This window comes from Microtus oregoni, unplaced genomic scaffold (genome assembly GCF_018167655.1).
Source record: "Microtus oregoni isolate MIOR12 unplaced genomic scaffold, Mior012 000055F_ref0000237, whole genome shotgun sequence".
In the NCBI taxonomy this organism is placed as follows: Eukaryota; Metazoa; Chordata; class Mammalia; order Rodentia; family Cricetidae; genus Microtus; species Microtus oregoni.
Genome location: NW_024543831.1, coordinates 5,178,398 through 5,203,287, shown reverse-complemented (window position 1 = coordinate 5,203,287; position 24,890 = coordinate 5,178,398). Strand labels below are relative to the sequence as shown.

Sequence of the window (24,890 nt, the reverse complement as noted above, 5' to 3'; positions counted from 1 at the left end):
CTGTCCCTCTGCTTCGCCTACCCTTGTCTTTGGGTTAATGATTACTGACAAGTGATGCTTACAGAGCAGCTTGGAGGGGTACTGCTGTGGCCTCCACAGCTTTATTGTATCCTCTGAGTAATATTGTCTTCTGAAATTCTTCCTTCCTGGTGTTCTTAAAGCTAACGGCCCCCTGGGTGCCTGTGATGGTGCTAGGTTTTGTAGAGAAGCAGGGAGTATAATGTACAGCTCTCTGCCATTTTATTGTATTTTAAGAGAGAGGCAGGCTTCTTGAACCCATGATTCACAAATATATATTGTATTCACTATTTATGTTGGAGATCTAGCTCAGACAGCTAGACTTCCTTACTGAATTCAATGCTGTCATGCAATCATAAAATTTACAGTTAGAATGGGCAGCAAAGAATCATCTATTTTAACCTGGGATATAATACCATGTTCCCATTGGGAGTCAGGATTTCCAAACTTTATAGTCATATAGAGAGTTTTCCAACAAGTGAGTCACAGGGTATCATCCATTTTAGACCTGACGTGAGATGTTGAAATCCCTAATCATATCCTATCACCTCCAGCAGGGCTCTGAGTTCCCTATTTGTTCCTCATCTTGCTAATCCCAAACCAAGCACAAGCACAGCACACAGCTGTTGGCCATGATGAAACAAAGCTCAACATCATGGTCATGTTAGTAGGCCCTCCAATCACAAAAGTTTTAAACAAACTCACACCCTTAGCAGGAGACCCAAAGGATAACACGTGTGGATCTTAAAGCCATGGTCCTACACACTCTTCCTTCTTTCCCCCGTCATTTCCTATTGTCTGGTGGAGCTGTTTCCTCTACCAGCACCCGGACCCTCTCTAAGATGCGTCAGTAAGTCAGTTGTGTAAATTCAAGGCCTCCTTGGTTCTCACCTGATGCTCATTGGCACCTCTTTCTGCCCCCAACAGGCTCGCCCATTGAGCCCATATCTTGGCTTATGGTCACTCTGGACAGAAAGACCTCAAGATCAGATTAGAAAAAAACTAACAATAAAAATTACAACCAACTGCCTCTCTCAAGGTAGGTCCACCAACAGCAAATCCCTAGCTGCTTTTACCTGACAAAGTTTTGCCTCCATGGACAGGCATTTTAGCTGTGCGGAGAACTGCATTCAGAGATACCTTTTGGAAGAAATATACATTTTTTAAAAGAACATCTCGAAAGATTCTCAGATACCACTTGTTACTCTACTCTCCAGCTCCCATACTGAAAGAAGTCAACTGGGATTTGAATCACCGCTCACTGGCTACATCCATTATCTCTCTCTTCTGACTGCTTCCCACACCCTCTCATTTCCCGTGGGTACCACCATATGCACAAGAGGTTTACTTTAAACGTATCCTCCCCAAGTCTCTGTAAAGTCTCTGAAATCTATACATGTAGGACTTTCTCTGTGTCTAGGGTAGTTACGTTATTTGTTTTTAGCCATCTGCATGCACGTGTGTCTGTATGAGGTTTAGTGCATGCACATGGCACCCATGGAAGCCAGAAGGGAGTGACAGGTCCTCTGGAGCTGGAGTTCCAGGAAGCTGTGAGTTGTCTGATGTGGGTGTTTGGAACTCAAGTGTGGTCCTCTGCAAGAACACTACAGGCTCTTAACCACTGAGCCAATCAATAAGGTGTTTCTGATGATATTTCCTTTATCCTCTCTATTCCTCTTCTGGAGCTCTTTTTATCTAGTTTTATTGATGTCTATCAGTTTATCTATCAGTTCAAAAAAATCTCCATTATCTTCAGTCTATCATTGCATGTGAGGCCCACTGAACAGGAGGGAAATTATGCCTGGTATTAAAAACCTAGCCAGCTTTCTGGGGCTAGTAAGGTCATGGTCTTAGAAGAGAATCTGCTACTGTCACTTCGCTAGACCAGCACAATACCCAACTAAATCCTAAGTCTCACCCTTATCCCCATAGACAGCTGCAGCTATCACATCCCAAAAGCTTCTCTTTACAGGAAATGGAGACCTTTGCAGGAAACCACAGCCTGACACAGTGCAGAGGTCAACAGATCTTGTGGACCCCAACCCCTGTAGAGACATCTACATCATGGCTCCTGAACTTATGGCTCAGGGAACATTGAGAAAGAGAAGCAGAAAGAGTGTAAGAACCAGAGGGTCAGGAAGTCTGCTGTCAAATAGTCTCTCCCAGAAATATCTGTCTAAATAAGACCCAAAGAATGGAAATATCAGCAGACATACTGATGTGGAAGAGGGAAAATCTCATGAGGTCACACTCCTGGAAAAAGAACTATAGGCAACCAATGACTGCTGAGGGAGAGAGAATTAGCTTCTTCCAGGGCTGAGTTCCCTGAGTGGTTAACCAATACAAAGTGGCCAGTCTTGAAACACACACACACACACACACACACACACACACACACACACACCCCAAAAGCAGAACCAGCAACTTGTATTTACATACTGTATACCTTTCTTTTCTCTCCATGTTTGTTTTTTGAGACAGAATCTCAAATATATGTAATAATAATAATAATCAAAGAAAGCAAGGCTATAAATTTGAGAATGGAAGGCACAGTGTATTGACTGACGACAGGGGACATGGGGGGCTCTGGAGGGAGGAGAGGGAAGGGGAGAAATTATGTAATTACACTTTAATTAAAAATTACTATTACCTCTATAATAAAACTGCTGTATCATACAAAGAACAAACAAAATAAGACATTTAGTGTGTGTGTGTGTGTGTGTGTGTGTGTGTGTGTGTGTGTGAGAGAGAGAGAGAGAGAGAGAGAGAGAGAGAGAGAGAGAGAGAGAGAAAGCCATGGCTTGTGTGTGGTAGTTAGAGGCTAACTTGCAGGAATCAGTTTGCCCCTTCCACCATGTGGGCTGTAGGGCTTGAACTCAGGTGGTCTGGCTCTGTGGCAAACGCCTTCACCTGCTGAGTCATCCCAATAGAACCTGTGTTCAGTGGCCTTTTTTTTTTTTTTAATGAAACTAAGCTCTAAATTTTCTATTTGGAACACAGTTTCTATTTCTGTGCTGGTATTTTCTATTTCATGCACTATGAGCATACTTTTTCTTTCCATAATTCAGAATAATTTGAAATCTACTCATCTTGATATCTGAGTCACTCTTTCCCCGGGGAACATCTTTGTTGCCGTGGGAATGGATCCACTCTTTCCTGTTTCTAAAAACACAAAGAGAAATAAAAACAACTGATGCCACTAAAAATCCCAAGAGCTACGGACAGAGATGGGTGTGCAGCTAGTAGTAAGGAAGCCCACGGATTGATGCTCAGCTAGCCCGTGGGGAAGTGGAAGTTAGAACAGCAAGGACAAACCACCGCACGGCTGAATGGCTGAAACTGATAAAGAGAAGCTTGAGAAAGAGGAAGAGTGGGAGGAAATGGGGGCAGAGGGGGAGATGGCTTTTGGAGAGGATTGCCTTACACACCACTCATCGAAACTGGAAAATAGTTTGGTGGCCTGTTCTTTTCTTTTTTCTTTTGTGTACGTATGTATGTATGTATGTATGTATGTATGTATGTATGTATGTGTGTGTTGTATGTACTTATTAGCACTTCTTATATGAACACGTGTGTGTACATATAGAAGCCAGATGTTGTCTGGCGTCTTTCCTTGATCACTCTCCACCTTTAAGTTTTGAGACAGGGTCTCTCATTGAACCAGATGCTCATTGATTCGACTAGGTTGGCTGGCCAATTAGTTTCTTTCTTTGTGTACCCCTCCAGTGCTGAGGTATAGTATACCATGTCCTCATGCCTTGTGGAGAAGGCACTATACCAACTGAGCCATCTCCCCAGCCCCGTGAGGTTTCTTGCAAAGCCAAATATTCCGTTAAGCATACACACTGGCAATTGTATGGTCGGGTATTCAGCTCAGAAAAAGGAAACTATATTCCCACAAAACTCTATATATGAAAGTTCTTATCAGCTTTATTGGTAATAACCCCGAACTGGAAGAATTGTAGATGTTCTTCAATGGGTGAAGGGATAACCACACTGCTGAACATCCATTCCAGAGGTTAGAACTGAGTAATAAAAGCAGACTAGGTACCACTACACAGAAACTTGGGGAAATCTCCATAGAATTATGCAGATTTTTTTTAAAAAAAAAAACAAACAAACCCAGAAGATCTAAAACCTCACAAATGATATAGTTTTATCTGTATAATACTCCTGAGATGGCAAAATTATTAAAATGGAGAATAGACAAGAGATTGTTTTAGTAGAAAGGCAAACAATCACATTTTCAGTTATATAACTGAAAGTACACATGTGCACACACACACACAAACACGTACAAGTGAAATTGGACAAATATGGAGTTAAGACTGGTACATTGTCTCCCTGTCAGGATCCTGTGTATAAAATGTATCACCACGGCTGGATGAGGGATACATGGAGTCTCTGTTTCATTTACTACAACAGCATATGGGACGGTAGAGGGGGTCCATGCGGCTGGATGAGGGATACATGGAGTCTCTGTTTCATTTACTACAACAGCATATGGGACGGTAGAGGGGGTCCATGCGGCTGGATGAGGGATACATGGAGTCTCTGTTTCATTTACTACAACAGCATATGGGACGGTAGAGGGGGTCCATGCGGCTGGATGAGGGATACATGGAGTCTCTGTTTCATTTACTACAACAGCATATGGGACGGTAGAGGGGGTCCATGCGGCTGGATGAGGGATACATGGAGTCTCTGTTTCATTTACTACAACAGCATATGGGACGGTAGAGGGGTCCATGCGGCTGGATGAGGGATACATGGAGTCTCTGTTTCATTTACTACAACAGCATATGGGACGGTAGAGGGGGTCCAGGCGGCTGGATGAGGGATACATGGAGTCTCTGTTTCATTTACTACAACAGCATATGGGACGGTAGAGGGGGTCCATGCGGCTGCATGAGGGATACATGGAGTCTCTGTTTCATTTACTACAACAGCATATGGGACGGTAGAGGGGGTCCATGGCAGACCCGTCAACACGTGGTCGCTTCATTCTCTGAAACACTTGCTAAACTGACCAGGTTTCCTAGGCCGAGTCGTGTGTTTATCCTATTATTATTTTTCAGAGTTCCTCTTTCTGGCAAACTCTATTTAGATACAACTTATACATAATAATAACTTTGAAATTACATAATTAAATGCATCTTGACAAAAGCATTACTAATAATCTCCACATGAGGCAGCCCCCACAATCAGTATTTCCTTATCCTACTAGCACTCAGTTCCCGGCCTCACAATGAAGATAGATTTTGTGATACCACCACTATTGTGTGTTTTAAAGTTTTGTTAAATGGTGATTCCATCTTGGAGGGGCCACCATGCAGCCTCTCTTCCTGCCCAGTCCTCCTTCTCCTACATTCTTAGTGGCATCGATTCCAGGAGAAGCTCCCAAGAAGTCTCGCTCGCATCTGAATGTGCTCCCTTGGCAACCTAATCCACACGCTGATGTGCTATTTAGATTTGGTTTCAAGCATCGAGGTTTCAAGATTTGATAGTTTATCTTCCCATGGTCCCTGTGCTGGAGGCTTCTGACACTGCTGGTGAGTGGTAGGATCTTTTACCGGTTGGCTTAGTGGACTGAGGTTAGGTTACCCCATGTGTACCCTTGGAGGAGGTGGAAGGATGTCCTGCAAGCTTCAGTGAGGCCAGCAGCTTCTCCCAGCACACTGTACTTCACTCCAAGCCTGGCCAACGGATCAACCAACCACAGGCCAACGGATCAACCAACCACAGCCGAGGACTCGGAAACTGTAAGCCAAACAGATCTTTCCTCCTTATCTTACCTCAAGCATTAGTCACAGCCACAGAAAGCTGACTAACTCCCAGGGCGTGTTAATCTTGATTCATTCCCATCTTTTATCCCATCCAGGATTCATTGTGTCAGCTCAGTCTGAAGAGTAGTCTTTCTCCAATCATGAAAATATTCTCCTAAAAACCTAAGAGTACTTCTTCATCAGGTCAACACCAAATGGAGGAAGACAGTGGGGGCAGCAGCAGGGGCTTGAGGACCCGGTGGCCCAGGATTAGGAGGCTGGAGCAGCTTCCTCGGAGAATTCTGCAGCTGTTTTAGGGGCCAGCAGTGGTCGAGGCCCTCTTGGAGGTAAACCCGACCACAAGGGGTGGATCCCCATCACCAAGCTGGGCCGCCTGGTTAAGGACATGAAGATCAAGTCCCTGGAGGAGATCTGTCTGTTCTCCCTGCCCATTAAGGAATCCGAGATTATTGATGTTTTTCTGGGCACATCCCCCAAGGATGAGCTTCTAAAGATCATGTCAGTGCAGAAACAGGCTGACCAGCGGGCCAGGTTCAAGGCCTTCATTGCTAATAGGAACTACAATGGTCACATTGGTCTTGGTGTTAAGTGCTCAAAGGAGGTAGCCACTGCCATCCAAGGGGCCATCATCAAGCTTTCCATTGTCCCTGGCAGAACAAGACTGGCAAGCCCCACACTGTTCCATGCATAGTGATGGCACCACTGTGGCTCTGGTTGGTATGCCTCATTCCTGTCCCCAGAGGCTCTGGCATTGTCTCCGCTCCTGTGCCCAAGAAACTGCTGCTGCTGGCTGCCATTGATGACTGCTACACATCAGCCAGGGGCTGCACTGCCACCCTGGACAACTTTGCCAAGGCTTCCTTTGATGCAGTCTCTAAGACCTACAGTTACCTGACCCCCAAAATCTGCAAAGAGACTGTGTTCACCAAGTCTCATCAGGAATGCACTGACCATCTTGTGATATCCTCTGACCCCAGGCTCCAGATGTGGCCACCACATAAGGGTTTTCATACAGGAAGAATAAAGTGAATTAGGTCTGTTAGAAATAACAACAAAACTAAGAGTAACATCTTTGTTTTGCTTTTATGGTTCTCCCACTGGGTAGATTTCAAAGTAGCCAGATCAGTTTCCCTTTTCCTGTTAATTGTGTTTCTACACTCTCAAGAAATTCTTAGCTAGCTACTTTGGTTTAACTCATTCACATAAAGCCTATCAGTTATGTTAGTGGCATTTCATTTGTATTTTAATAAATAAAGCTTGCCTGAGGATCAGAAAAGTAAAACAGCCATACTGGCCAGCCTTACAGACCAGGCCATGACACACACCTTTAATCCCAGGAGCCACACTAGGTTGCCATAGAAACCAGGTGGTAGTGATGCACTCTTTTAATCCCAGAACTAGAGAGGAATATACAACGGGAAGAGACAGCTCTCAGTCACAGTCTCATTCTGAGATTGCTGGGGGAAGGATTCGCATTTTGGACTGAGGAAGAGGTAAGAGTGAGTGGGCTGGATGCTTTGCTTTTCTGACCTTCAGGTTGAACCCTTATTTCTGTCTCTGAACTTTTATTAATCGTGCTTCTCAGTAAGACCTTTATAGCCGGCACTGCCCACTATACTGTACTCATTTCTTATCTAACCAATTTTCTGTTCTTTCTTTTAATTCTGTTCTAAGTAATCTGTTGAGTTCAGCGTATGAATTTCCATTGTGACAGGTGTTTCTTGGTTATGTATTTGTTTTATGTAAGAATGTCTCTATTCTATTTAATTTTCCTGGTCTATTTTTAAAAAGTGCTCGTGACGAGATAAGGAGTGGAACAATCCTACCTCAAGTGATTGTGGAAATGGAAACTTCCACAAGGTGTTTGATAATTGACATTTTCAGGGGCATAGGTTTTCCGCTTCTCTGGGTTTTATGATTGAACAATACACCACCCTTCCTTTCTTGCTCTGGTAATGTCATTGGTCATGTCTCAGAGACCCAGAGACTTTTGCCAACACTAGGTATGTGGCTAATGATTTACTTTCTCCTACACTGTTTACCTATTAAAAATTCCAGTTTCTACACTGTTTCCCTTTAAAGCCATAGCTCCCAATAGGTGGTAATAAGAGTTCATGACCTCTAGTTTGCCTACAGAGTTAGTTATATCTATCCTGTGTTATTTGTATCCTCATGATCTAGCTAATTCAGTAAGTTTAGTGGCTTCCCTGACAAACAAGACACCTGTCCCAATCAGTTGCTAGTAGCTACTGAAAATCTTTCTCTTCTTGTGCTTAGAGGCCTTTGCTTAGTATTTCTGAATGCAGGGTAAGGTTATACAGCATGTTCAAAATAATCTCCTCTGAAAGGTCTTACAATCTGATCTGCATTTCTGAGAGCAAAGAGGTTCATCTTTTTATTCTCTACTGCTGGATCTTCTCAAATTTACACCTTAGTAATAGCTTTAATCTCCCAATGTTTTTTACAGAAGAATTTCTGATATCGTATCAATGACTATTTTTTCCTCTCACATAAGTCAAGTTTATGTATCCCATATCTACTTAGTAGTGATGTGAATGTGGCAGACCACATCACCTCTCTGAGAATGGGTCCCTCGGTGGCAAAGTATCGAGGCTCAGGTCATCAATAACACAGGACCGAGGTGAGGTAACAATTGCACAAGTCTTGGGTTGATACTTGGGGAACAGCAGATATTATGGATGTCAGTAATTAAGTGATCATCATCACCATCACCACCATCATTAACTTCTTTATTATCACCACCACCATCTTCCTTATTGTCCTCGTCATTATCGTCCTCATTTTCATCATCATTCTCATGCACAACGGCAAATACTTTACCCAACGTAGTGGAAAAACATGTAGCAGGCATTTATGGGGAGAGCTTCCAGAAGAGGAAATTAGGCAGCACACAGGCCAACGCCTTTGTTTGAAACACTGTTTCTATCTACTGAAATTTGAGCTGAGCATTGCTCCATGGGCACCATTGGCCTATTTGTGGTGCTGCTGGACAGAAGGCTTCTAAAACCTGCTTACTGCGTCCTTTCTCTGCAAGTGATAACCTGCCAACCTCTGAGTGCTAGCAATTTATAAAGTATTGATTTCTCTGACTTTTGCACTCCTTCCTAGAACACACACGCACACATACACACCACACACACACACACACACACGTTGTAAAACTTGTTTCTTCCTTTATACAATTGGATTTCTCTTATTTTCTGTGTTCTGACAATAGTCCAATTTCAATCTTTGCCCTAGAATTTTAGCACTCTGTTTTCCTTTAAACCAGTTCTTTCAGTGCTAATATCAGCTAATACCCTGAACTCATCTCTACTGATGTTAGTGATACCCCAATCCCTTCTCCACGGGCATCAGCTGCTGCTTAAGCCTGTCTTCTTCAATATTGACTAAGGCTTCAAATCTCCTTCACAGAGAATGAGGTAGAAATGTCTTTGGGACACTAACTGGTATTAACAATGAAAGAGTTACCTGAGAAAGAAATATTGCAACACATTTTTGTAGCCAAGATTAAAATAGTTTTAATAAGGCATTAAAAATCAGTTTAAGATACAATGTATAAATATTCTAGACAACCTGGACCAGCAGGTCATTCTTCAGTAATAGGGTCCTGAAAGAAAAGGGCCAGGAGATTGATGATGAGGAGACAGATAAATTTGAGACTGGGAGGTCTTGCATAAACCATATCATATGCCAAGCAAGTTTATTAAGAAGTACAGCACCTTGTATTGTATTTTCAGGGAAGAAGCAAGCCAAGGTCAGCAGAAAGTATACAATGGGGTGATATCGGTGAGCTAATAAAACAACATTGCACAGAGGGAAACAGGTATCTCGAGAGAGAGAGAGAGCATTACATAGTGGGCTTGGGACTGCTAACCATAGCCCCGTGTGGTGGGAAGGGTTGGGTTCTCATAATCTGAAGTTTGCAGTGCCAAGGCCCTGGCACCAGGCCATTACTGGCTTGGTCAAGCATATACCTGGTTTTGAGAAGCAGCTGTGCTCCATCTCCGTCAGGGCCTCAGGGAAAAGCTCCCAAGGCCCTGGCCCCAGGCTGTTAGTGGATCAGTCAAGCATGCTCCTTTGAGAAGGAGCTATGATTCTTCTCCATACTTAAGGGTTGTAGGGAAGCCTTGGATTAGCCCAGACCTCAACACTTGGTTGTTACAGAGGGTAAGTCAATCTGCTGAACACTCTCTGTGAGTGGTCCCTGTCCTGATGCTAAACAATGCAGGAGGCAGTTTCTACCCTTATTTTCATTCTCTGGATGAGAAAAAGAAAAAGAAAATAGACTTAACTGAGTAATTCAGGACTCATAATCTTTTATTTGAATAGACATTATCTATTCCCTGGGGAACATGGTGTAACACTGCAACAGAAGTAGATTCCCAGCCCAGTTGCCTTCTCCCCTGCTCTCAGCCTGTTTCAAACACTTGTTCCAGTACAGTACACAGTATTGGGTGAGGAAGACTCGGACCTCTTGGACCTACACCCCTGGGCTAGTCAAACATTGCTCAGCTGTCTGTGCTGTCTGAGGAAAAGCTGACGGGTGAAGTAAAGCCCCTCAAGTTTCTTCAGTGAGTTCATTGCCAGATTCTTTGCTCCAACAGTGTCCTGGAGCTCTTGCTTGGCCTCCCAGACTCCCATAAAGATGCTTTTATCTACAATGGATGCTGTTGTGGCAAGCTGACAGTGGAAAGACTTCCTCCCACAGTCTTGCTAATGTTACAATGGAATAAACCTCAAACACAGACTTCTTGTCTGTTGGTCCCATGAGTTATCTGGAGAATTAATACACCATAGTTGTAGGCAACTATGAGATTGTGTCTCAAAGGACAGGACCATGTGAGCTACCAGCGTAACTCAAGGCTACCTTGGCTCTGGAGGCTGCAAGAGGGAAGGGGAAGACTCAACTCTGAGGGCTGCAAGCTCTTAGCAAGCCTAGCTTATCAACTAGGAAGCAGGGGTGGGTGGGGAGAGGCCTGATATCTGAGGGGGAAGGGCTGCTAGAGGATCCTCAAATTGTCGATCCTCAAATTGGATTTCATCAGTATGTGTACTAAGTTTCTTTAGATAAGGAAACAGGTCTGCCCTCTCTTAACTATGAATTTCGGTGTTCTGATGGTGAAACAGAGGTCATAACTATACCTGTTAGTATTAGTTTTTAAAATACCATGTGTCGTTGTGGTTAAAACAGTAACAGACCACATGGAAGAGTGAGAGAATGATCAAAATAGATCAAAATGAAGATGTTAATCAAGAAGAGTATTTTAAATCAATTTGTTCTGTGCAGACCTCAAGAATTTGTAAAATGTCTATGCACTTTTTACACTTATTAACGTAGACAGCACTGTCTACTTTCATGGATGAGCCTCAGGTGGCTTATGTGTCTTGATTGAGGCAGAAGAAATCAATAGGCAACAGCTGTAAGAGGGGTCTCAATGGTGACCCTTCCTCTATCGCTCATTAATTTTAAAATATGCTGTATGGGCAAATATTTCGGACCAAATTTCTATTCAACAAGCATAAATATTATTTACCAAAATGAATAAAAGGGGTGCCTCTCCCCACTTTTCTATGATTCTGCTTCCCTTTTTGTCCTCGGATCCCTTTGCACGTTTGGTTGGATTTTGTTGGTGTTTTGTTTTGTTTTTGCATCAGGCTCAGAGTATAGTCCAGGTTGGCTTGGAACCCACTATGGAGCTCAAGCCGCCTCAAACTCACAATCCTTCTGCCTCAGCCTGAGTGCTAGGATTGAAAGCCTGCGCTCCCAGACCTTGCTTCTCTAAACATGTCTTATATATGAAAATTCTCAGTCTATTAAAAATGCAAAGGAATATTTATTATTATAATTATGAACTGGAACAGCAATTATTATGAAAGCTGTTCACTTGGTGCATAGAATAATTTACAAGTTCAAAATAGCTAAATAAATGAGTACAAATGAGCAGTTTTCATAAAATGAAGAGAAATTGTGTTAGGTGGATAGCTTTCGAAAGTTACCCTTTCTCTACAAATAAATATTCATAAGAATTTGAAGCAGAATAATAAAATTACTGTGCCATAATTATTTATAGATTTATTCTATGTACATTAAATTAAATAAGGTTTAAGAATGTATTTAAATTTTAATCATGCAGTTCCATGTAAGCCATGCTTCTTCTTTTTTTTTTTTTTTGCACAGTCCTGTGGGGGAGTTCTCACATCTTGTAAGTATGAATTAAAAATGTCAATTTTGTGACCTCTAGATTTTATGGAAAGGGATAACTCTAAAATTAGATATGAAAAGCAGGTAATAGGGCTGGAGAGATGGCTCCATCTGTAAGGCACTGGCTGTGCAAGCAGGGAGACTTGGGTTGGATGTCTAGACCTTTAATTAAAGCAAACAGGAGCTGGAGAGGGGGCTCAGCAGTTAAGAGCACTGGCTGCTCTTCTCGAGGACCCAGGTTCAATTCTTAGTAGCTCCCAGAAGCTCACAACTTATAACTCTAGTTTCAGGTGACAGATCACAGTCTTCTGGCCTCTGAGGACACCAGGCACACACAGTAGTGTACAACACCCATACACATAAAATAGAATAATAAAAATTTAAAAACAGATACATATACATACACACACACCAAACCACTCTCTCCAAAAAAAAACCCTGAGAATAATACCTGACATCCTCTAGTCTCCACATACGTATGCACACACATGTCATATAACTTTAGTATTATGTACTTAGGGGCTATGATCTAGATGCTTGGTATGTCCATTACTACTTGAATACTGCTGTCCCCAGGCTCTCTCTCAGAACAGTGTATACATATGTATATGTGCATAGGTGTGTATGTGTATCGAGTTTATATATGAATACATAAGGAATGTATATATATATATATATTCATAAGTTCATATGGATGCATCACAGAGCTCTGTCACTACCATCCATTGCTGCTGCTTCTTCTCTACATGACTGATCACCCTACTCACTACTCGTGTTCATTGTGTGTACCATCTGTGTGCAGGTACATGTGAGTGAACATGCCTGTGGAGGACAGAAGTCTTTGGTATTGCTCCCCAGGAACCATATCTACCACGATGTTTTTAAGGCAGAGTCTCTCACAGGCCAGGAAGTCGCGATTAGACTGGGTGGACTGGCCCGGAAGCCCCAGGGATCTGCTTGCTTCTGCCTCCCTCGCTCTGGGATTGCAGGTGTGCTCTACCATGCCTTCCTTCTGTTTCTGAGAGCTTGAATTTAGGTTCTCCTGCTTGCAAGGCAAGCACTTTACCAGCTGGACCACCTTACCAGTCCCTTTCCTTGCTATCTTTAACCAAACTCCTCTCCAGTCTGCACGGGTGCTGCGGATGCTCCCCTCTTCTTGCTCATGAGCCACCACTGTGAGACCCCTTTCTCACTTGCCTGGTTACTGTCACCACTGCTGTCCATCTACCGGGCTCTGCGATAAGGCACCCTGTACATGGTTAGCTTCTTCATCCTTCCCAGCCTCGGTCACCCTGTGCCCAGATCCTACCTCATTTTACCACAGATGTTCTTCTCGGTACACATGGGCTCTGACTTTCCATCCTGGGTTGTGTTTTTCATGTGTATTTTCTCTGACAACCCACCAGCTAATTCACTCATGTGGAGCAGTCTCTCTTCCCCATCCTCTGGTTCTAACATCACTTACCCAGGGATCTCAGCATCCATCCTATGGACCACCTCCTCCCCACATCTCAGCAGGAATATAGGCAGCTGTCTAAAACAGAAGCCCTCCTGATTCAGCTCAGGTTCCATCTCCTTCCTCTGGGGACACTGAGGTTCCCCAACTCTTGTACCAGGTACAGAGATTCTCCTTCTACCTGCCTCATGGCATAATATTACTCTCTCCATGAAGGGAAAGGAAGAGAAGAAAAAGAGAAGGCTCACAGCTTTTTTTGAGACAAATTTCTCCTATCTGGTGTGTGTCTTCGCATTTTCAGTCTCACAGTTTCTTTCTCCAGGCTACCACACTTTTGCAGACAAATTTTGCCCTTAATATCTGCCATGAGTAATTTCATACAATTGAAAAAGATTTACTGTGCAATATATCCTTAATTTGATCCCTGCCCTTAGGTAATATAATCTGCTGAGAGATTTTATTGGCATCTGCCTTAAAATTGCTTTCAGACTTAAATTTTACTATTTGGGGGTATAGAAGCAATTGGCTTTTTCCGTTCTGCAAAGAGTCAATCCTTACACATCTTCACTTCCTTTCATTTCTGCTTTGAAATTGTGAAATTCTTCCCTGGGCTTATTTCTTCTAAGACTGAGCCAAACATGACAAATACCACAAAGCAAACCCTCTAACATCTTGTTTTTCCCTTGAGCTTTTGTCTCGCTCACACAACAATCTACTTCCTAAGTTACATGAGTGACAGTTTTGCTAAATACTGGGTCACCATATGACACATGCATTGTAACCTTTCTAGCTTCGGATATTAGTTTCCTTGCCAATGGCCATCTGCAAAGTCGGCAGCATGCATTTTAGGTTGTGTTTTGCAAGAGCATCCAATTTTTCGTAATGTGAGCTGCATTAATCAGAATAGACTAATTATATTCTGATAACAGACAATCCAGAGTTTGTTTTAAATTGGCTTATTTCTTTTTTAATCTTCACAATAAAATCAAAGGTGCACTTTTGTAGTACGAGTAATGGAGTCCATCCTGGGATCAATTATCTCTCATGTGGACAACTGATTGCTTCTGAGAAAGTGTCTCAGGAGTTGATCGTGGTCTATGTTCAAGCTACAAGCCTCGAACTGGCTATGTAGCTGAGGATGACATTGCATTCACCATTGTGCCACCTCTGTCTCCTGAGTGCTAGGATTACAGGCATGCACTGCCTTGTTTGGTTTATGTGGAGTTTGGTGTCAAACTCATGGCTGTCTGCATTCTAGGCAAGCTCTCTATTGCCTGATACACATCCCCAACCCACTTTCAGCACCTTACGGCAACAGAAGCTGATTTGTTGATTTTATTCCTTGTCTTGCTCTGCTGGTGGGAATGGAGTGAAGGCTCTACTTTACATAGACACTCCTCTTAGTGACTCAAGCTATCACAAGCTATTGAGACTGGAGAGGTGGCTCAGTGGTTAAGAGTAGAATACTTGTTGCTCTTGTAGTGACCCAGGATCAATTCCCAACACCCACATGCTCACAACCACCTGTAACTTCAGTTCCATGGGATCTGATACTCTCTTTCTGGCTTCCATAGGTACCAAGTACACACATGATGCACATATATACACTCAGGCAAAATACACATAAAATAAAATGAAGAAATAATTTTTAAAATGTTGCCATCTGCCACCTTGTCACCTGAAATTTTCTATCCCTGGTTGTTTCAGTGTGGAGGAGAAAGAAAAGTCTTTTTATTGCTGCAGATTAGACTTTACATGGATCCTTTTTTAGCCATATTTCAGTGGTCAGAATTAGTTGCATGATCCCAACTAACCACAAAGGTGTTAAAAGTATAGTCTTTCAAGAACCGTTATGGAGACAAGATTTTGATAAGCTTTCGTGATATCTTCCTCTCCATGAACGTTTTATTAGCAGATTCCAGTTATAGGTCTCAGTCTACCATATGATATTATTTATGAAGTGTCTTTTCTACTTATTCAACAGACATTTATTGAGTACTTATTATGTTCTAGCTGGTCTTGTATAAGCTACAGATTATACATAGTAGTAAATAAAAGCCCACTTACCCTTAAACAGATACACTCTAGATCTGTAATGTGTGAGATGGTGATAAATGTCATAAAGGAAAATTAAAGCAGAAACAACATGATTCAGGCAAGGGAATAGGATTCATAAACTTAACTATTTCACTTGAAAATGCCTATTAACTAGTTCACTGTGGTGTGCTGAATGGCAATCCCCTACATGTCCATGTCTTTATTCCTAGAACCCGTAACTGTCTATGTATGGTGGTTTGAAAGAAAATGCCCCCTACAGGCTCAGAGGGAGTGGTATTATTAGGAGGTATGGTCTTGTTGGAGTAGGTGTGACTTTGTTGTAGAAAGTGCGTCACTAGGGGATGGGTTTTGAGGTCTCAACTGCTCAAGAAGTCTAACTTCATCCACTTCCTGCTGCCTGCTGATTGGACATAGAACTCTCAGCTCCTTCTCCAGCATCATGTCTGCCTGCTTGCTGTCACACTTCCTGTGGAGGCCCAAAAAATGTGAGCCGATTTCCACCTTATTTGAAGGTCAGAGAGTTGGAACTTAATTCTATTCATTCCTTCAGGGTTATTGTCTGTTTCAACCTCAAACAAAGGTCCCACCTAGAGTTTTGCTCTCTCAAGGTTATTGTCAACAGGTGTGGCTAATATCCAGACCTTGTATTTTAGGAATAGAGAAGTAGATCTGTTTCTACCTCAAACAAAAGTCTAAGAATCCAACTAGGTTCCTACTCCCTTGGGGGAAATAACAATGAGTTCTACCCAGGGAGTGGTTTGCCTACAGAATGTTTTGGTCCAGGGTGTAAGCATGGCTTATTTTGTTCTAGCAAAAAAATCTTTAACTAAGAATGTAATAAGCAACCTTCAACTGGTATGTTCATTTCCTTGTATCATGTTAATGAGTTTTTTTTTATCTTACTCCTACATTTTGGGGTCAGGGGTATTTTAAGCAAATGAAAATTAAATGTGGGTGATTTCAGTATTCACTGGAACTCCTTCCCGGTATTATCCTATGTTTCTGTTTTATTATTTTCACTCACGTCTACGTTCTTTTTACTTCTAATCCCCATGCCCCTACCCTAGTAAGTGGTATTTTTGTCAAAGCCCGTCTCCGACAACTTCCCACCATGACCATAATGGACTAAATGTCTGAAACTGTAAGAAGCCCCAATTAAATGCTTCCCTTTGTAAGAGTTGCCATGGTCATGGCGTCTCTTCACAGCAATAGGAACCCTAACGGAGACACTATGTTACCTTACGTGGAAAATGAGCCTTTGAACAGGTGACCAGATGAGACTCCATGAAATGGGATTATCTGTCATTCAGGTGGGCCCAGTGTAGTTACATAGGATAACAACAGAGTCAGATTCAGAAATAGAAGTGTGAATGTGGAACCTGATAATAAAAGAACATTTGAAGATGTCATGGCACCAGCTTTAGGAGCAGAGCAAAGGACCTGGAGTGAAGCAATAGGAGAGTCCTCTAGAAAGGCAAAGCAATGACCACCAAAGGAATGCAGTGTCTCTTTCGATGTTTGACTCCTGAAATCCCTCAGCTACAGAACTATAAGATAATAAATACACATCATTTTAAGACAAAGCTTTGCCTGTCTGGTTACAGCAGCCGTGGGAAACTGAAGAAGTGAGGTTTGAGCAAAGAACTAAAGGGGTGAGGGAGGGAGTCAGGTAGATTTATGAGGGAGCAGCATTGGTCAGATGAAATACAATGAAAGCTCCCGAGACAGCCTTGTGACTGCCATATACATGGGGCAAAAGGGTATCAGCACAGTTGAAGCCAAGTGAAGGAGGGAGACCCTTCTGGGGAGGAGTGAGAGGAGTGACCGCCAGGAGGTGGCTGGGAGGTGCTGGGGGTGCTATGATATCTTTGAGTTTGACAGTAGACACTGAAGCAGCTTGCCTTGCAGGTTTTATTGGGGTGCTTCATATTTTAAAGAAGCTAGTGCTTAAGAATCAGTGATGCAGAGAGGGGAGCATTAATCAAACACTAAAATCCACGTGAAAATAATGAGATGATAAGACGTGGTCAGGATTTTAGTATGAAAGCAGATTGTAGGAGATTAACTTATAGATTGGATAAGAGATGCGATGGAAGGATCCAGAATGACTCAAAGGTTTACCGTTAGAATAGCCAGATGGAGAGAACACCATTTTCTTAGGTGAGAAAGATTGTGTGAGTCTGGAGAAGAGCAAAAGTTTAGTGATAGAAGTTGGCGAGAACATATTGCTCTTGCAGAGGACATGGGTTTTGTTCCAGGCATCCATGTTGCATAGCCCATAACTATCTATAACTTCAGTTCCAGGAGATCTGACACAAAAGCTTCTGCACTCACATGGTGCATATAGATAGACTCAGACACACACACACACACACACACACACACACACTTTTTAAAAGTTAAATTTTAAATATAAGTTTAAGACAACTAAGTGAAGACAGGAATCTTTTACACACACTCATTTGGTGTCCAGAAAAAGGTAAACCCAAAGACACACATTTTTAAGTATCTAATGTATGTATAGACTTAGCCATGGTATTGTATGAGACAATCAAGAGAGATCAGATAAAAAAGAAAAGAGGTCCCAGTATTGATCTTAGAACACACTGCACTTTGGAGACGAGGGAAGAATAATTAGCAAAATAAAACAAAACAACAGCAACAACAAAAACCAGAGAGGGTGCACTGGTGAGCTACGAAGGGCAAGAGACTGGTACATTGGCAGTAATTGAAACCCTTTTAAGGTTGAGTCAAATTCTAGTAAAAGATGAAGTGATATTCAAAACATTATCAGCATAGTAAAATACTAATGTTAAAGTCTATAACGCGTTCTATGTTATAATCTCTTTCTATTTATGTTAAAGTCTATAACATAACCACTCAGAGTGAAGCTAGGGCCACACGCATACTTAGCACATGCTCTGCCCACATGCATACTTAGCACATGCTTTGCCCACTGAGCTACATCCCAAGCTCCTCTTCATTTTCTCATGTGCTCAGCGGGCTATACTCTAATTATGTCACATGACATCACTTTGGTGCACATGACTCATTAAATCTTTGCAGCAATAGTCAAATCACTCGCTAATCTTTAGAAATTGCTTATTTGAAGGGTTACCCCTATCTAAATGATAGCCCTGTCCAAGCTATGCCATGATAAAGAGAACAAAATCAAACGTGCAAAAATTCTCTGCTAACTTCACAGTCACTGATGACTTAGGGTGTCAAATTTACATCAGTAATACTTATCAGATGCCAGATTCCCTCAGCTTCTGTTGAAACGCAATTACGTTAAAAATGTTCTATCTTTTCCAGTCCTTTAGCTCTGATATTACTGAGATTTTGTATATTAAAGAATCTTTATTATCAACTGAATCAGGACAGTCAGTCTGGAATGTCATGTGTAATTGGTAGATATAAACCCTCCAGCCAAGCAAGCGGCGGAGTACTGGGGTGGTCAGGAGAACTGGCTGTGCGGCAGCCCAACTGAGTTTTAGTCTCATTTCTGACACCCAGCTTTTAAATTCCTTAGCTGTGCCCCCATTGTTGTATCTGTAAAGATGGGGAGAAGACTAATTACAGTGTTCTAATGAATTAGTTTTTATCAAATAGGGAGCAAAATATATACTGAGCGTTCTAATTTTTATTATTAAAATTCCTGTTAATTCATGTGAAAAGGAGGGTATTTGGAGCTTTTGATGAACCTATGCAGTTAAATGGAGGCAGCTTTTGACAGTCACACACATCTGGGTATCCCTGACCTCAAATTGCCTCGAAAGGCCTGTCCATGACTACGGCTACCCATTTTCTCTGCCTCTCGGAGTTCAAGGAGGCTACAGTCCTACATGGCTACTGAAATGGACATGGGGATCAGCCACAGCAGCACCAAGTTAGAGCTTTGGGTAGGGGAAAATGAGCTTTAAACAAGTGTTCACTTGAATACCAGCATCACCAGGGACATGGGTTACACAGGCTAGGGTCTATTAGAACCAGGATCTAAGACTGACATCGGAGAGCCATGATGGCACTGGTGGCATTCTGGGAGCATGGAGGACACCTGAGAAGTCTCCAAGGTGGGTACAACAAATATCTTTAGAGCTGTATGTGGTGCTCTTCCGGTGTGACTTCCCGGGGGACTGGGCGGGCACATCAGTGACCAATGAGAAAGAAAACTGGCCTACTTTCTGGAAAGGAAACATACCCCTGCCTGCCCGCAACAGCCATGATTAATTCTTTAATTTATGCGGTATATGAAGGTGGGAAACAGACTTCAGAAAATGGCTATGTGTAGTAGGGGGCTGTTTGTTCCTAGCTGCTCAGCCCTAAAATAACCACTCAGAAGCCATATTATTTGCAAGACTGTTTGGCCAATATCTTAAGCATATTTCTGGCTAACTCTTATATCTTAATTTAACTCATCTCTATTAATCTGTGTATCACCATGAGGCTGTGGCTTACTGGGTAAAGTTCTTGCATCTATCTCCTGCAGGGCTACATGGCTTCTCCTGACTCCACCTTCTTTCTCCCAGCATTCAGTATAGTTTCTCCATCTAGTTCTATTCTGCCCTATCAAGAGGCCAAGGCAGTTTCTGTACTCACCAGTGGTATTCACAGCATACAGAGGGAATCCCACATCAGCTGTGTTTGGAGAAGTCTCTCAGGGGATTCAGAAATGTGGCCATCTATAAACACTTTAAGTTTTAAACAAGCAGCAGGGCTGTAGCATTTCATGTGTCTGGATGTTTGCTCCACGCTAAGTACATTGAGATCCGACTTAAGAGTCTTTCGTGACAAGGAGGTTGTTGGTGTTCTGGCAAGCTGAGTGTGCTGTGAGCCTGCCTGAATGGAACTGGTGACTTTCTTAAGTGGTTTTGATCAACAGATGGACTACGATATCAAATGAGGATGGAGATAGGGGATTATACTCCACATTAAGAGTATTTTCTTAATATAGGAGAAACAGCAGCATTTTTTGCATGTGGATAAGAATCTGTTTCTGCCCCTTAGCAGGAACTTGTGTTGGGACTGTTTAAGGCTGTGTGTATTTCCAGAATTTCTCCCACTGCTCTCTGTAATCTCCTAAACATTCCTTACAACATTGTTTTTCTTCTCTTGCCATAGATGCTGTCTTGATTCATTTCTGGATATCTCTTCTTTTTCCTCTATTTTTAGTATAAACTCGGCTTGATAAATCAATAAGTACCCATGTAGTCTGCACATCCTGGATGTGTGCTTCTTTCTCTGCCAGAAGAACCACATTTCAGTATCTTAAGTCATGGCCTGGAAATCAAATGCCATTCTATAACAACACTGCTTTTGCAGATCTATCTATCTATCTATCTATCTATCTATCTATCTATCTATCTATCTATCATCTATCCATCCATCCATCCATCTATCTACCTATCTATTATTGTGGGTTTTTTCAAGACACAGTTTCTCTGAGTAACAGACTTGACTGTTCTGGAACTCACTCTGTAGACAAGGATGCCCTCAAAACTCCCAGAGATCTACCTGCCTCTGCCTCCTAAGTGCTGGGATTAAAGGCGTGCGCCACCACGCACGGCTCTTGTATTTATCTGTCTTCGGTGTGTCTGTTGTCTGTCTTTCACCTATCTGTATCTACTTACTCATGTCTGTTTGCCTGCACCTCTACTAAGGAGCCTGTCTGTTTTTCTGAAAAGACTCCCAACTTCCGCCATGCTGGCCTGGATACAGACCCCAGCCTGACAGATGACTCCTTCCATGAGGCATGATTCCTCTACAATGGGGGCAAACTCATGCACACCCCAGTAGTGTGGTTATGGGAAATCAAATCAGTCAAATGAAGAGGAAAACTGATATTCTTGGTCTTTAAAGGCTCTCATTCACATCCCATAGTCAAAGGTTTCTCCCTCATTCTGAGCATCATAGCTTTGGCTTTCTGAAATGTGACCCCCAAGCATACCATATTTCTATCTACTGATGTACGGGGATGGTTGTTCAGTAGCCAGTACTTCTATCCAAATGGAATGCTGCCTTTACCAATGGAATGAATGTCACAGGAAGGTGTAACAACCTGTGTACTTCTTGGTGATCTTCCCAGATATATGTCCTACAACAGGCAGTGAAATAACTCTATTTGCAGGAATGTAGCTTTGGAACTCTAGACCTTAGATGAAGGAGATGTCAATGGCCTCTGTTATTTTTAGTTTCCTTCTTTGCAAAGCACAGAATGGGGTTCGGGAAGCATAAAGATCACTTTAAATACATGTAACCAATAGCATCAGTCCCAAATTCCTGCAAGTAAGAAATGTTGAAGGCTTAAATGACATGGAAAAGGACCTTGTTCTTCAGTGCTCAATAGCAGCCTCAGGCAGATTAACCAGCATGTTAGTATGGGGTTGGTAGGTTGGGCAGTTGTGGTGGTTTGGATAAGAATGACCCCCATAGACTCATATATTTGAATGCTTAGTCATCAGGGAGTGGTACTATTTGAGAAGGATAGGAGGTGTGGCCTAGTTGGGGAAGGTGTGTCATTGGGGGTAAAGCCCAAGTGAGCCCCAGTCTCTCTCTCTGCTCACCTGCCCATAGATCAGGATATAGCTCTCAGTTACTGCTCCAGATCCTGTCTTCCTGCCTGTTGCCGTACTCCCTGCCATAATGATAATGGACTAAATCCTTGAAACTGTAAGCAAGCCTCGGATTAAATACTTTCTCTTTTAAGAGTTGCCTTGGTCATAGTGTACCTTCACAGCAGTATGACAGTGACTGGTATAACAGCAAAGCACATCCAGTCTCTGTCCACACCAGACATCCTGAATTCCTCACGGCTTGCCTTCCAGCTGGTAAGGCTTCAGCATCATTTTTAAGCCTGTATTGCAGCTAGCCATTATAGGTCAAGTGGTGATTGTGTGCAAATACAACTTAATTTTGCAATAGGGTAAAAAATTTCCTTTTGGGGGGCTGGAGAGATGGCTCAGCAGTCAAGAGTACATACTGCTCTTACAGAGGACCATCACAGGGGATGTTTGCAGTTGTGTGTAACTCCAGTACCGGGACACCTAATGCCTCCAGCCTCCATGAAATTACACACACATGCACACACACACACACACACACACACACACACACACACACACACACACAATTAAAAATAGTAAAAAAAATAATTGAAAAGAGCTAGAGAACTTATTTATAACTCAGATTTGTTTTTATTGTCCAAGATGCTATCAACTCAAGTGCAAACCATCTCCCTCCAGAGAAGGTTCTTCCTGTATCAGTTGTTCCTTTACCATCCTCCCACAACCACATCTTTACCCAGTGAGAGTGTCAACAATATCTTAGTCAATTTTTTGCTACTTTTCCCCCCTTTCTTCTTTTGATAAGTCTTGCTATGCAACTTAGGTTGACTTTAAACTCATGATTCCTTTACCTCACCATCCTGAGTGTTGAAATAATGGGCACACTCCACCCTCCCCTGCTAAAAGTCTTGATTTTAGTCAATGGGACAAAATCCATTTTGGTATCATTCCTGTTGGCAATAGAAAGTTTATCTCAGACTGTTAACTTCCCTGCCCCTCAGTTACCTCTCCCTCCACTCCTGAAATTTCTACAATGTTTATACAATTTTCTCTTGAGAATAATATTAAAAATAAAAGTTTACAGAATCAAATAGCCTTGTGGAGAGGAACTAGGAGAGAGCTACCCTTATCTATAAGAATGGCTTTCTATGGGGGTATTTCAAGTCCATTGGTCTTCCTGGCAAAGGATCCCTGAAGCAGGCACAACATGAAACTCACCATCTTTTTAAAAAGAGGTTGGAGTTCTTAGACACCGATGGATGTCAGAGATGAGCTAAAAACATACACTCACATGGAAGAAGCAGTGGCATTTAATAAAGTGATTAAGCAGTGACATTAAATGAATTCTCAGGCTATTTTGAAGTGATTAATGTGGGTGGATGGAGGCCAGGGCTCGCTGGGGAAAGATATGAGGATGCCTTTTCTTGATTAAAAATTACCAGCAATGATGATGGTAGAATTCTCAGAGGGCAGTTTTGTTTGATTGTCCTGGGTGGTAAACAATGGTGGTTATTAAAAAGTCTTCTCCTCCAGGAAGCTGAGGCAGGAGGATCACAAGTTCAAGGTCAGCCTGAGCTATGTAAGTTAGAGACCAACCTGGGATAAAGGGCAGGGTCTCAAACAACAAAATCTTCCTTCCCCATTGAGGCAGAAAGTCCCTTTCATCTCTGAAAGAAGGAAACAAGTTATGGGCAGACTCCAGGTGTTTTTGGAATATTCGGAGGCAGCCTTAGTTATTCTACATCTCTCTCCTGCTTCCTAGGTGGCTTCCACTATGGCAGCACCGTCTCCCAGGAGCACAATGGTTAGGCCCTTACTTCCAGGATAAATTGGGGGGATTCAATGCAGTACTTCGTGCCAAGTGCTCAGCAAAAAGTCAGATACATGGGAATTGTTAAATCATGGGAGACAACATGGTCATCATTTACTTCTGCCTTTAAAGACAGCCCTTAGGGAGAACAGCTCTGTGGAATAAGCTCCCAGGGCTCTGCCTCGGTGCTTTCCCCAGCTGAATGTGTAAGAGGTGCCCGTGTGCTGACCTGCCCTGCCTGTTTCTGCACTACCATTTTAGGAAATGATAGATACTTGTTCCAGAAATTTGATCTGGGCAGAACTCGTATGTGACTGAAAGTTAGATAAATAAATCTCATTCTGGGCAAAAATTTTTGCCTCTAGAGAAAGAAGTGTCTAAATCTGTTTCTATTCTAGATGGGGTAATGTTTAAGGCAGAAAGGATGTTTGGCTCACAGTTTGGGAGAGAAGGAAGGACAAGAGCTTGGTCCCATGATCTACTTGGTTTCCCATGAGGGTTCTGTGCTGTGTCATGACACAGTAAAAGGAAATTATGAGAGCAGACTTGCTTTATGGCAACCTGTTCTTGTGATAGTGAACTCACTCCCATGAGACTGTCATGAATCCCTCTCGTAGACCTCAGCTATTAAACGACCACATCCCAAGTTTGCCAGAATGACAATTGAATCTCACCATGAGCTTTGGAGAGAATGAGCCATATTCAAACCCTACCAAGAAGTCATAATGGAAAGACAGTTTTGGAAGGTGAGGTGGGATCACCTGGTCCAGTTTCCTACTTGAAGAAGGGGTTGCAACCTAAGCTTTCATCCAAATGTCCCCCTGTCTGTCCTTTAGCAACAGAAATAGGAGGCCAAATGGATCAAAGCTACCCTTAGAGGACAGAACTCAGTTCAGGACCCTTCCTTGAGTATTTCATTCCAAAGCCATGGGAGAGGTCATAAATAATTATTAAGTAATTTAATAAAATGTAA

At 42.4% G+C, this 24,890-nt stretch overlaps 1 protein-coding gene and 1 pseudogene across 1 annotated transcript in view; one reads left to right on the top strand and one right to left on the bottom strand.

Moving 5' to 3' along the window:
• Positions 1–24,890, bottom strand: part of LOC121438319 (NXPE family member 4-like) — a 246,656-nt gene that overhangs the window by 111,580 nt on the left and 110,186 nt on the right. The gene's annotated exons all lie outside the window — the stretch shown is intronic.
• On the top strand, positions 6,118–6,833 carry LOC121438221 (annotated as a pseudogene).